The sequence below is a fragment of the Trichechus manatus genome, unplaced genomic scaffold (genome assembly GCF_000243295.1).
Source record: "Trichechus manatus latirostris isolate Lorelei unplaced genomic scaffold, TriManLat1.0 scaffold00041, whole genome shotgun sequence".
Lineage (NCBI taxonomy): Eukaryota > Metazoa > Chordata > Mammalia > Sirenia > Trichechidae > Trichechus > Trichechus manatus.
The window spans coordinates 12672419-12683924 of record NW_004443977.1 but is presented as its reverse complement, the minus strand read 5'-3'; positions in this window follow the sequence as shown (position 1 = coordinate 12683924).

Below are 11506 nucleotides of genomic sequence, written 5' to 3'. Positions count from 1 at the left end.
CCAAGACTTTGAATGTTGCATAGGCTGCTGTCACCCAGGACTTTGATCATGCCCTTAGATCACTGCAGCCCAGCAGAGGTGGTGGGCACTGTGGCGGCTGCAGTCCCTCGTGGCGTAAGTGTGTAGTGTCAGCAGTGACAGTGTTCTTTCCAGATTATTTCTCATGCCTAGCCTCCTTTGTCTCATTCCTGTTTTCTGATTCTGGCCTCCCTATTCAATTTGTTTAGCAGTTACCTGTCTGAATCACTGAAATTTAAAATATCTGAAGCAGGTGTTTATGCTTGCATTCAACAGCATATTTATGCGATAAATATAATAGGGAAAATATTCCATACAAGCCATAGTACTAATGGGAATGACTAAAATAATCTTGATGTCTCTAATGTTTACCAGGGACATATGGATGGTTTTCAAAACACAGCGATTCACAACCCAAACTTTTTCGTCCAGGCACTCAGGGCTAATGACCAATGTCGAAATGGATGAAATACTTGATGTCTGGACTCATGTTTAGCCTGGAGATCTTGGTTGTTTCCCAGGGTGGGTCACATCAACATGAGGTGCACAAAATTGAGAGGACAGGGGTGCAGAATGAAGAACACGAGCTTTGAAGTTACTTCCTTCTACATGATTTACCAGCTGCGTGATCCCAGCAACTGCCCATTCCTCTGAGTTTGGGTATCCTCATGTATTCAATGGGGATAAGTGCATATACTCTCCTAGTTGTCACAAAGTGTTTATGAGTTTAAAGCACCTTGAGGATACTGAATAAATGTTGTCGCCCAAGCCTCTTTCTCTACTGTTACAACTTTTGTTAATTTCCATATGTGGTCGATACCGTTGTACATACAAAGAGGGGATAATAAAACAGTAGATGACTCAAGGAGTTGTCTGTAAAAAGGCCAAAGGAGACACTGTACATACATAAGTGTTATTTGTGTATGGCTACGAGGATTCAAAGAAATATTATTTATAATTTTCATTTTTTAAGAGTAATCCCAAAGGTCCATGGTACATAATACTTTGATAATATTGATAAAGTGTATGAATGTTTGGAGGATTCCCCATGTGGTACTAACAGTTAAGCACTCAACTACTAGCTGAAAGGTTGGTAGTTCAAACCCACCTAGGGGTGCCTCAGAAGAAAGGCCTGGCAATCTGCTTCCGAAAGGTCAGAGCTTTGAAAACCGTATGGAGCAGTTCTACTCCACACACATGAGGTTGTCATGAGTCAGAGCTGACTCGACAGCAACTAACCACAATAACAACATGAATGTTTGGACTATATTTTGAAAAAGAGGTATAAAAGAGCAAATCACTTAGTGAGTAAAACCAACTGACTTCTCAGCATCGGAATTTCAGCTCAAATTTGTCAGTTTCTATTGACTTACCTACATTGTATTCTCACTAGGTGATCAAATTATGGTTTCTTTGTGGGAATGGACCTTCAAAAGAGGGGAACTAGCAATGTGAGCAAGAGAGAGTGAAGAGGTGCAAGAAAGGATTTTAGAAAACACAGATATCTTAAAGAGTTGACTCTGACGTCAGCGGAGACTTGTATCTGGAATCGGTAGAGTTCCATATACATTCAATGTAGGAGTAAAACACATGGCTACATGAAAACATTTTAGCATGTGCTTCAACAAGCTCAAAATTGTTCACAAGTGAGAGACTATTAAGGGACTAAGAGGTCATTTAAATGTTTTATTCTCATTTCATTGCAGTTTATGTCGGGAGTCATTTGCTGTGGTAGCATTTGGGAATTTGCTGGTTTGCAAAAGTTCATGAATAACAGATTTTTTTTTCTTTCTGTGGGTGGAATTTAGTATCATGCTAAGCCAAAGGGTCAAGATTTTTAAAGGAACAAGAAAAAAAATCTAATTCTAAAATATGACAATGAGCTGATCATCTCCTGAGGGGTTTTATGAACAGTCTTTCCAATATGAGAACCATCAAATCCCAGAGCCACAGAGCACCCCAAGCTGTCTCTCTTTTTATATTAGATGATAATTTTAAATTAACATTCTAAATCTTGCCTATATTTCCATGGACCCTATACATATGAATTTTAGAAAGTTAGTTATTACCAGATCAAGAAATCAAGATGCAAGCCATGAGCCTCTGCAAGAGGAGCGTAGAGCTGATCACCTCTTGAGGGGATTCCTCAGTCTGGGAGTTATGACTTACTTGTGTACTGAGAGAGTTAAGGGACTGTGTTCCCTATCGGTGCTTCTCTTACATTGGAGGCTCAGGTCTAGAAAGCAATGGTTGACAGAAAAATAAAGCAAGAAGGATTATGAAGACTAATTAGAAAACATCTGTAATTCTTAGCTCAGTGAATTTCAGTTTGCACGGATAGGGAAGGTTTAAAATTGTCATTTCAGCCCTTTGCATAGGCTTTTGTGGGCTATTGTGTGTGACAGTCTGCTTCCCTAAGATTTACAGCCTTGGAAACCCTATGGGGCAGTTCTACGCTCTCCTATAGGGTTACTATGAGTCGAAATCGACTCGACGGCAGTGGGTTTGGTGACCATTATGCTGTCTTTTTTGATGGTTGACAAATGTTTCCTCTGTAGTCTCCACAAGTAACATCATATTGCTTTATTTCCTCTCTCTGAAGGACACATGATTTTTAAAGATTATTTATTGTTCAGGCAGGTCTTCTCAGCGATTCCTTTCTCTGATGAGGTTACTCGGAATATCATTCTCCAGACGTGCAGTAAAGCTCAGTAGCATATAAAATAACAGGGTCGTTAACCTCCTTAACACTAGAGATAAATTAACACTAATAAGATACGTACCGGGGTAGCGTAAGGAGATGGTGGCCGGTGTCACTCCGCTGTGCTCTGGGGTCCTGTGTGGACTCGATGGCTTGCCAGCCTCCTATCCCTTCCTTTTGGATGCTCAAGACACACGATATGAAAGTCCAGCTGACCTCGGGCTTCTCTTGCCTGCTGCTGCTGACCCTGCTGATGGAAACCAGCGTCTCCGTTATTAATTTACATCTCCATGGATCAAATAACTCTTTTCAACTCATTTCAATACAGGAGATCATGACATCTTCATAGCAGATATACATGCCAGGGCAAGAGTGAGCTCTCCTCCCTGGAAAACATTTTGTCAAGCTATTTAAATGATGTGCTGTGAGGGGAATAGGCCAGAGTAGGTATTGATGAAAAGCAAGATAGAAAAAGGAAAAAAAAAAAAACAAAACCCCAAACTGCAACCATCTCAAAAACAGAAATAAAAGGGTACTGTTTATTGAGGGGTTCCCCAGGTCACCTGTGGCCAGGTGAAATGCATTTTATGTTTTCATTTGTTAATTGAACACTAAATGAGCATGATGATAATTAATATTTTTACTGCCTATTAATTAGGAAACTGTATCCTGTGTAAGCTACCTAGAAAGATGATATATGAGGTGTGACTAAGTTGGAGCGCCACTGTGAATTGATTGGGCTTCCCATGTGGCAATATAAACGTGTTAGTTATTTTGCTCTGTTATTAGAGGGATTTTTAATACATGTACAGTTTTTTCAATTGTTTCTTTGTATGCCCGATGGATTATAGTGACGCATAAAGGAAGACATTTTTTTTTTGCCATTATTTGACATTCCCAGCAGGCTGGGGCAGTGTTCATTCAGTGTGAGGCTTACGGAAGATTCGCTTCTGACAAGGCTTGGCCCTTAGCATGTGGAGTTTTCCAGGTTTGTGGCTTTATTCAGTTGCCAAAACATCTGGTTCAGTTTTGGGGATATTTGTAGCTACTTTTCCATCAGGATTTAATTACTGCCACTGGAACATTAATGCGTGCCCTGCTGGCCTAATAGATTTTATCTGTGCATCCTCATATCTATGACGTGTCACTGACAAATCGGAGCCCTGTTTAGCTGTGACTTTCATAAAATGGCCACAGCCTGAAGCAGGGAGGGTTGAAGGGATTCAAGGGATGAGCAGACATTAGATTTGTGGGGCTGGGAGTCTAATTTGCAAAGAAAATTACTCTTTCTATTTAAATAATGTTCATTGAGAAAGCTGTCTATTATATTCCAAAATTCATACTTGAAAGAAGATATGCTACTATCAACCACAGGAGTATATATTTCAATGTTAGAAGTACTGTAATCTTTATTCTATTTAAAGGGAGTTTTGTTTTGTTTTTTTTTAATCTTCCGTATAACAGGTATGTAGAAAAGAAAAGAAAGGATCAGGAAATACCATTTATTACTATCTATACAGCAGGCACTGTACTTAATGCTCTAAAGGTCTGATCTCATTTTAATCTATTCAACAATGTGATGTAGATATTATGATAGCCCATGGTGTGGACAAAAGAATTGAGGCTCAGTGAGATTGAGTACCTTGACCAAAGTCATACATTGAATAAGTGCTGGGTGGAACTAGGATTTGAACACGTGTGCTTGATTTGAAGCCCAGTCTCTTTAACTATAATGCTGATAGTATGCCTTTATCATTCCTTTATCAAGCCATCTGTGCCAGCAAGTTACTCAATGCTGGGGGTGTGAAAGGAAAACAAGATGAGGTTCATGCTGCTGCCAGAGTAGTGCATAGCAAGACCAACACGGTCATCCTTGCATTGCATCATAGAAAGGTTTGAATAGCCTGGGCCAAGTCTGCCATGCTTCTTCATCAGCTTGAAGCTTCATCCTCCAAAAAGGATCATCCCATTTTAATTATGGCTATTGATATTGTTGAAATAAATGAAACAGATCTTTGAAAAATGTACGAGTGTGGTAAGGTATTGCCACCCAATATTTTGTAGCAAGACAACAAGCTGTAGTGGCTGAAATCATTGATTTGGAATCAATAGGACATGGATCTGAGTCTTGGCTCCGTTGCTTACTATCAGGAAATCATTTCAGCTTTTGGAGCCTCCCTTTCCTCACCTGTAAAATGGGGATACTGCTATCTTCCTCACTGGGTTTCTTTGAAAATTATATTAGATAAGGTATTGTTATTACTATAGGTCTATTACACAGGACACAATTTCCTAATTAATAGGCAGTAATATGTCACCTAATAAGATAGGCATAATGCTTGGGATATAGATAGATCTAAAAAAAATCATATTATACCTATATGTATATTATATATAGGTATAATACATACGTTACGTATATATTATACCTATGTTATACATAGGAGTCCCTGGGTGGAGCAAATGCTTACGTGCTTGACTACTAGCTGAAAGGTTGGTGGTTTGAACCCACCCAGAGGTGCTTCAGAAGACAGGCATGGCAATCTGCTTCAGAAAGATCACAGCCTTGAAAACCCTATGGAGCATAGTTATACTCTGAAACACCATGGGATAGCCAGGAGTCGGAATTGAATTGACAGCAACTAACAACAACATGTTATATACAGGTGTAATGTATATCATATATATATATATATATCCTACCAAAACCAAAACCTGTTGCCGTCTAGTCAATTCTGACTCATAGCAACCCTATAGGACAGAGTAGAACTGCGCCATAGGGTTTCCAAGGAGTGCCTGGTGGATTCAAACTGCCAATCTTTTGGTTAGGAGCCTTAGCTATTAACCACTGTGATATATATTATTACTGGGAAAGAAAAGAATATTACAGAAACCTCCCTCTTTTCCATATGGTCGCTCTAGCCAGGTGAGTCCCATAGAATACAGCCTATAAATCGGCTCTTCGCAGGAAGCATGTAATAGCTCTAGGGATAAGGCAGGGTAACTTAGTACCAAGTGCCTTGCATCTGCCTGCTGTTTTGGGTTCTGTCTACATCTTGCCCTGTCTCTGCTTATTCCTGGATTGTTCACTTCATGCAAGGAGTGAGTCTTTTGGTTCCTGATTCTTTGTTTATCTTCTGGATATTACTGCCTGATTCCTTTATACCTACCTAGTCCCTTGATATTATGCTACCATATTGGGTCCTAAACAGAGAACCCTGACTTGTTTGAATCTTGACCATAGCTTGCTTCCAGGATGCATGCAATAGCCATGGCCCATTGCTGCCCGTGCCCTAAAATAACAAGATGCACATTATGTTTGATTGGAGCAGGGGCCTATTGGAAAGCTGACAAGTTGGCATTCAAATGTATTGCCAACAAACTCGCCAGTCATGATGAAAATGTTAATTTTTGAAGACTTGTAAACATCTCGCTGGAAAAATATGTTACGTACACTGTGTCAATGTGAAGTATCACATACAAGAATCCCAGGCGTTATTCCTCAAGGGAATTCCCACAAAACTGAGAGAAAACATTTGAGTCTCTCCCAATAACTAGCTGTGTAACGTTAAAGAAATCACATTCTCTCTCTGTCGTTCCCCCCCTCCCCTGCAAGAGGATGTTACAACCTATATTACAGGTTGTTGGGAAGATAAAATAAAACACTGCAAAATGGATGGTACATTTCTTCGCATATAGTGGCTATGATTACTCTTACTGCGTTCATCAGCTGAATCTAGGACTCAGCAAAGGTGATTTTCACTTTGTTTTATAATAAAAAGTTTGACGAGTTCAGCAGGCTGCATGAAGTGCTGGCTTCTGGGAAGAGGTAGGAGGGAAGGTTCTGAGCCTTCTGCACTCATGTCGTGCAGAGCAGTGCCATTTTATTTTCTTTTAATGTTTAAACTATTAAAGCAATTTCACTGCTGAAAGGGTTTGAGAATCATTGGGATAAAAAATCTTAAGATTAGCTGTCCCAGCGACTGGTGATGAAGTTCATACTATAGAGTTGCTATTTTTTTCCCTTACATCTGGAGCTATATTTCAACATAAATGTACAAGTTTTTTTGTTGTTGTTTTTTTTTCCCCATAGTGCTCATGATTTTTATTGGAACTACCAGTTTCCATCAAGTCATTTCAAGTGAAAATTCTTAGACCTATTATATAACCCTAATCCACTATATGATCAGTGAAGAATGAACACTTCAATTCATACTCAAGTCTTCCATTATCGCCAATATCATCATGGAATATTGTCAGGATTTCAAGTAGTTTCTATTAACTATTCTAGGCAGCCAAATATATTGAGTACTGCTAAAATCCAGCACCTTTAGGACTGCTCAATGGTTTCAGGGTAAAAACCTTGATGTAATTCCCTACACATCCTCCATGTTTACCTAGCTGTAAAGTGCTTCATAATTTTAGACAGCACAGCCCCAAGGCAAATGGGGATTCTAGACACACATGGTTGACCAAATAGTATAGAGAACATGGTAGCATATTTTTCAGGATTCAGGGAATATGGAAAACTCAGGATTATTTTCTTGTTTGTTAAACTACAGTGAATTTAACACACAGTGCCTCTCAAACTTTAATGTGCATTTGAATCACCTGGGATGTTGTTAAAATGTAGATTCTGATTCAGTAACTTGGATGGAGCCTACAAGTCTGTGCTTCTAACCAGGGCCAACTTGCTGAATAGACACGGGAGGCACAGTACCTATGGCCCATAATACTTTTAGGGGCCCATGACACTGTTGGGTTTTGTTTTTATTGTTGAAAATATACACTGCATAACATACACTCATTCAACAATTTCTACATGTACAATACAGTGACATTGATTACAATCTTCAAATTGTGCAGCAGTTCTCACCTTTCTTTTCCAGTTTGTTTCTCCCTTATTAACATATACTCATTTCCCACTAAGCTTCCTATGTAACCTTTCAAGTTGCTGTTAATAATTTGATTCCATATAGAAAGTTTTTAAAAGAGCACAAAGTTCTAGCAGGCATTCTTTACTAGTTAAAGGTAGACTGTTGTTTGGTTTAAAGAAGGCTTCAGGGAATATTTTTGGTTTATGGTTTCAGGGTGAAAGATTATCTCAGGGCAGTAGTTTCAGGGGTTCCTCCAGCCTCAGTGGCTCCAGAAAGCCTGTGACAATGTTTTAATTTCGTTTACAATCAGAGGGAAAAATGAGCTTTTAGGTTGAAGGAAATGTTTTATAATGTATAATATCAATTTATCTGTCTTTATAGGGGATTAGCATAAAATATAATTTTTAATTTTCTTTATAGAGGAAGGAGCCCTGGTGGTGCAGTGGTTTAGATTTGGACTGCTAACCAAAAGGTTGGCAGTTTGAATCTACCAGCTGCTCCTTGAGAACCATATGGAACAGTTCTACTCTGTCCTAGAGGGTCACTATGAGTTGGAATCCACATGTTGGCAACGGGTTTGGTTTGGTTTATAGAAGAAGGGGCCCATGAAGGCAAAAGTGCCAAGGGCCAAGGAAGTCATAATGACGCCCTGGTTCTAACAAGCTCCCAGATCATAACAATGCTGCTGGTCTAGGGACCACACTTTGAGTAGCAAGGTTTTATCAGGTTTTCTCTTAAAGGCAATGATGATAGAGGCCTCTCTGGAACCATGTGGCATTTCTGTGATTCTTGATTTATTAAATGAAAATGACATGTGCATTTAAGAAGCTCATATCTAAACATTTCATCAGAGAATACAGCTTTCCCAGTTTGCATGACTTTGATTTCTTGAAGGTTGGTGGGTTTTCTCTTTTGGATGGGTCGCAAGCATATAACTGGAGTCCCTGGGTAGTACAAATGGTTAACACTCTTGGCTGCTAACTGAAAGATTGAAAGTTTAAGTCCACCCCAAGCTGCTTTGGAAGAAAGTCCTGGTGATCTACTTCTGAAAAGTCAGCCATTGAAAACCCTATGGAGCACAGTTCTACTCTGACACACATAGGGTTGCCATGAGTCAGAATTGCTCATCGGCAACTGGTAAGTATATAATTAACTAGCACTTGTGAATGGTATCGTTGGCTTTGGTAGCTTCTCTTCAACTGGGACATACTCTGTGTTTTCAGAAATATGTTCAAAGCAGCCTTTGAAATGCCTTTGTTATTTACTCAGCATTTCTTCTTTCTCCACTGAGAGAGCAAAACCATTTTCCTTTCCTGCTAGTCTCTACCATGTCCTAAATTAAACAAATATTTGTGGAGAATTTACTCTGTGCCTTCACATGGTCCCTGCTTTCAAATTGCTGCCTTAAATTTCTTTCACCTGGGCTCTAGAAACTTCTAAGCTAAAGAAAAATAAAATAAAATAAAAATACCAATGAACTAACCTACCAACCAAACCAAAAATCCCAGGTGGAAGAAAGCTCTCACCTGAATCAATTTCCCATTACAACATTGCTTCTCAAAGTGCCGTCTCCAGACCAGCAGCATCAATGTCACCTGGGAATTTGTCAGAAATACAAACTCTAGGGCCTCATCTTTAACCTATTGAATCAGAAACTCTAGGTGGGGAGGTGGGACCAATATGGGGTTTAACAAGCTCCCAGGTAATTTTGATGCTTGCTAAAATTTGAGAAACACAACTCTGGAACCCAAAACCAAAACCAAACCCACTGCCATCGAGTGATTCAGACTCATAGTGACCTCATAGGGTTTCTGAGGCTATAAAACTCTATGGAAGCAGACTGTCACATCTTTCTCCCAAAGAGACCTTTCGGTTAGCAGTCGATGGCTTTAACCACTGTGCCACCAGGGCTCCTTCAGCTCTGGAACATTGGCTCTTAATCAAGCTGCAAAATAGAGTCACCTGGGGAGCTTTGGGTTCCCACTCCAGACATCATGGTTCAATTAGTCTGTAGTAGGGCCTGAGCATGATGATTCTAGTATACAGCCAGGGGTGAGAACCACTGTACCATTTGCTTCTTCAGACTGAATTCTTCTCTGGTAGGTGTTTGTGTGAGTGACTTTGTATGAGTGTGTGTGAGTCCTGAATTTTTGCCCAAGTAATTCTCATTCTTAGAAAACTGTTACAGAAATTATTCCTAGAAAAATTACATGCTCTCTCAGTAAATAAATACACGTTATATACTTCCTCCATATGATTTGTGCTCTAGACATGGGTCAGTAAACTATGGCCCATGGGCCAAATCTAGCCTCTGGCCTGTTTTGGGAGAGCCTGCAAGCTAAGAATGGTTTTTACATGTTTAAAGAGTTGTTAAAAAAAATAAGGAAGAATATACAACAAAGACCATATGTGTCCCACAAAACCTAAAGTATTTACTCTCTAGTCCTTTACAAAAAAAAAAATTGCTGGCCTTGCTAGGAGACGCAGCCGGGGCATCTATGGATGGGTTTATAAAATAGCTTTAGAAGCAAGGATAACCCACAAAAACAGCTACAGTGCCTTAATGGGTGCACCCCAGACTACAGATGCTATACAAATTGAAAAAACTAACAAACAAACCAAAAAAAAAACTAAAGGAGAACTAATCTGAGCTTTGAGCATTTGGGTAGGTGGCAGAAGGAAAGCCATTTCAGATAAGGCCTTTGGTAAGGGGGAACTCAGATTTCAGGAAACACAACTTAGAACACTCCTTACAAACTCAGTACACAAGGTTGCTGGCATTACTGAGGCTCCTGTTGTGCCTCAAGGGTTCTGCTAACTGGGTTTCCTTCAAATAGAACGTTCTCTGCGCCATATTGAATCACAGGGCTTAGCAGCCAGGCTTCTACTTTGTTTTTGAAAGATGTATTGGGAGTACTTTTTTTCTTTCTTTTTTTTGGGTATGTGAAGTAAGGCAGCCTATTCCAAAGTATGTTCCATGGCTGGCCACCTCCTTAGAGAGGGCTTTGCTTCCCCACCATCGCCTTTCTCTTTCTCATTTTGCCCTGTGTATTTTGAGTCTCTGGCTGGCGCATACGGTTAATGTGCTTGGCTGCTAACTGAGAGTTTGGTGATTGACTCCACCCAGAGATGCCTGATGATCTAATTCTGCAAAATCAGTCATTAAAAACCCTATGGAGCACAGTTCTACTCTGACACATATGGGATTATCATGAGTCAGAATCAGTTCTGTGACAACTGGTTTCCTGGTGTATCACAGCACTGAGCACTGCTTTAAAGTGTTTTGCTTGTGATTTTTATTCCCTCTCTCTCCATGCTGCAAAGTAAGACACAGCAGTTAGAAGCCTTGTCTGTCTTATGCAATGCTATGTCTCCAGCACAGAAAATAGGGTTTGGTATAGAGCAGGTAGGAAACAAAATGTGCTTCTCAAATGATGCTTCGTAACTGTTATTTTTTTAATTCAATAAAAATAAACAAAAAGTTTCAAAGTTGAATACACTGGGAACTGAGTGATACCAGAGGAAACAGTTTTCTTAACTGCAGGATATATCAGAACCCTTAATATGCTACCGTTCCAGCTTGATAGGTAAGTGTTGTATGTATTATAAAGGCAATATCTCAAGATCCAAGATCCCTGGAGAAGGACATCATGCTTAGTAAGGTAGAGGGTCAGCGAAAAACAGGAAGACCCTTGACTAGATGGATTGACACAGTGGCTGCAACAATGGGCTCAAATGTAGCAATGATTGTGAGGATGCCACAGGACCAGGCAGTGTTTTGTTCTGTTGTACATAGAGTCACTATGAGTAGGAACCAACTCGACAGCACCTAACAACAACAACTATAGGGCAGAACCATACGTGAAAGTTTATAAGAAAATGGAATTGGTGAATCCCTCATTGACACTGG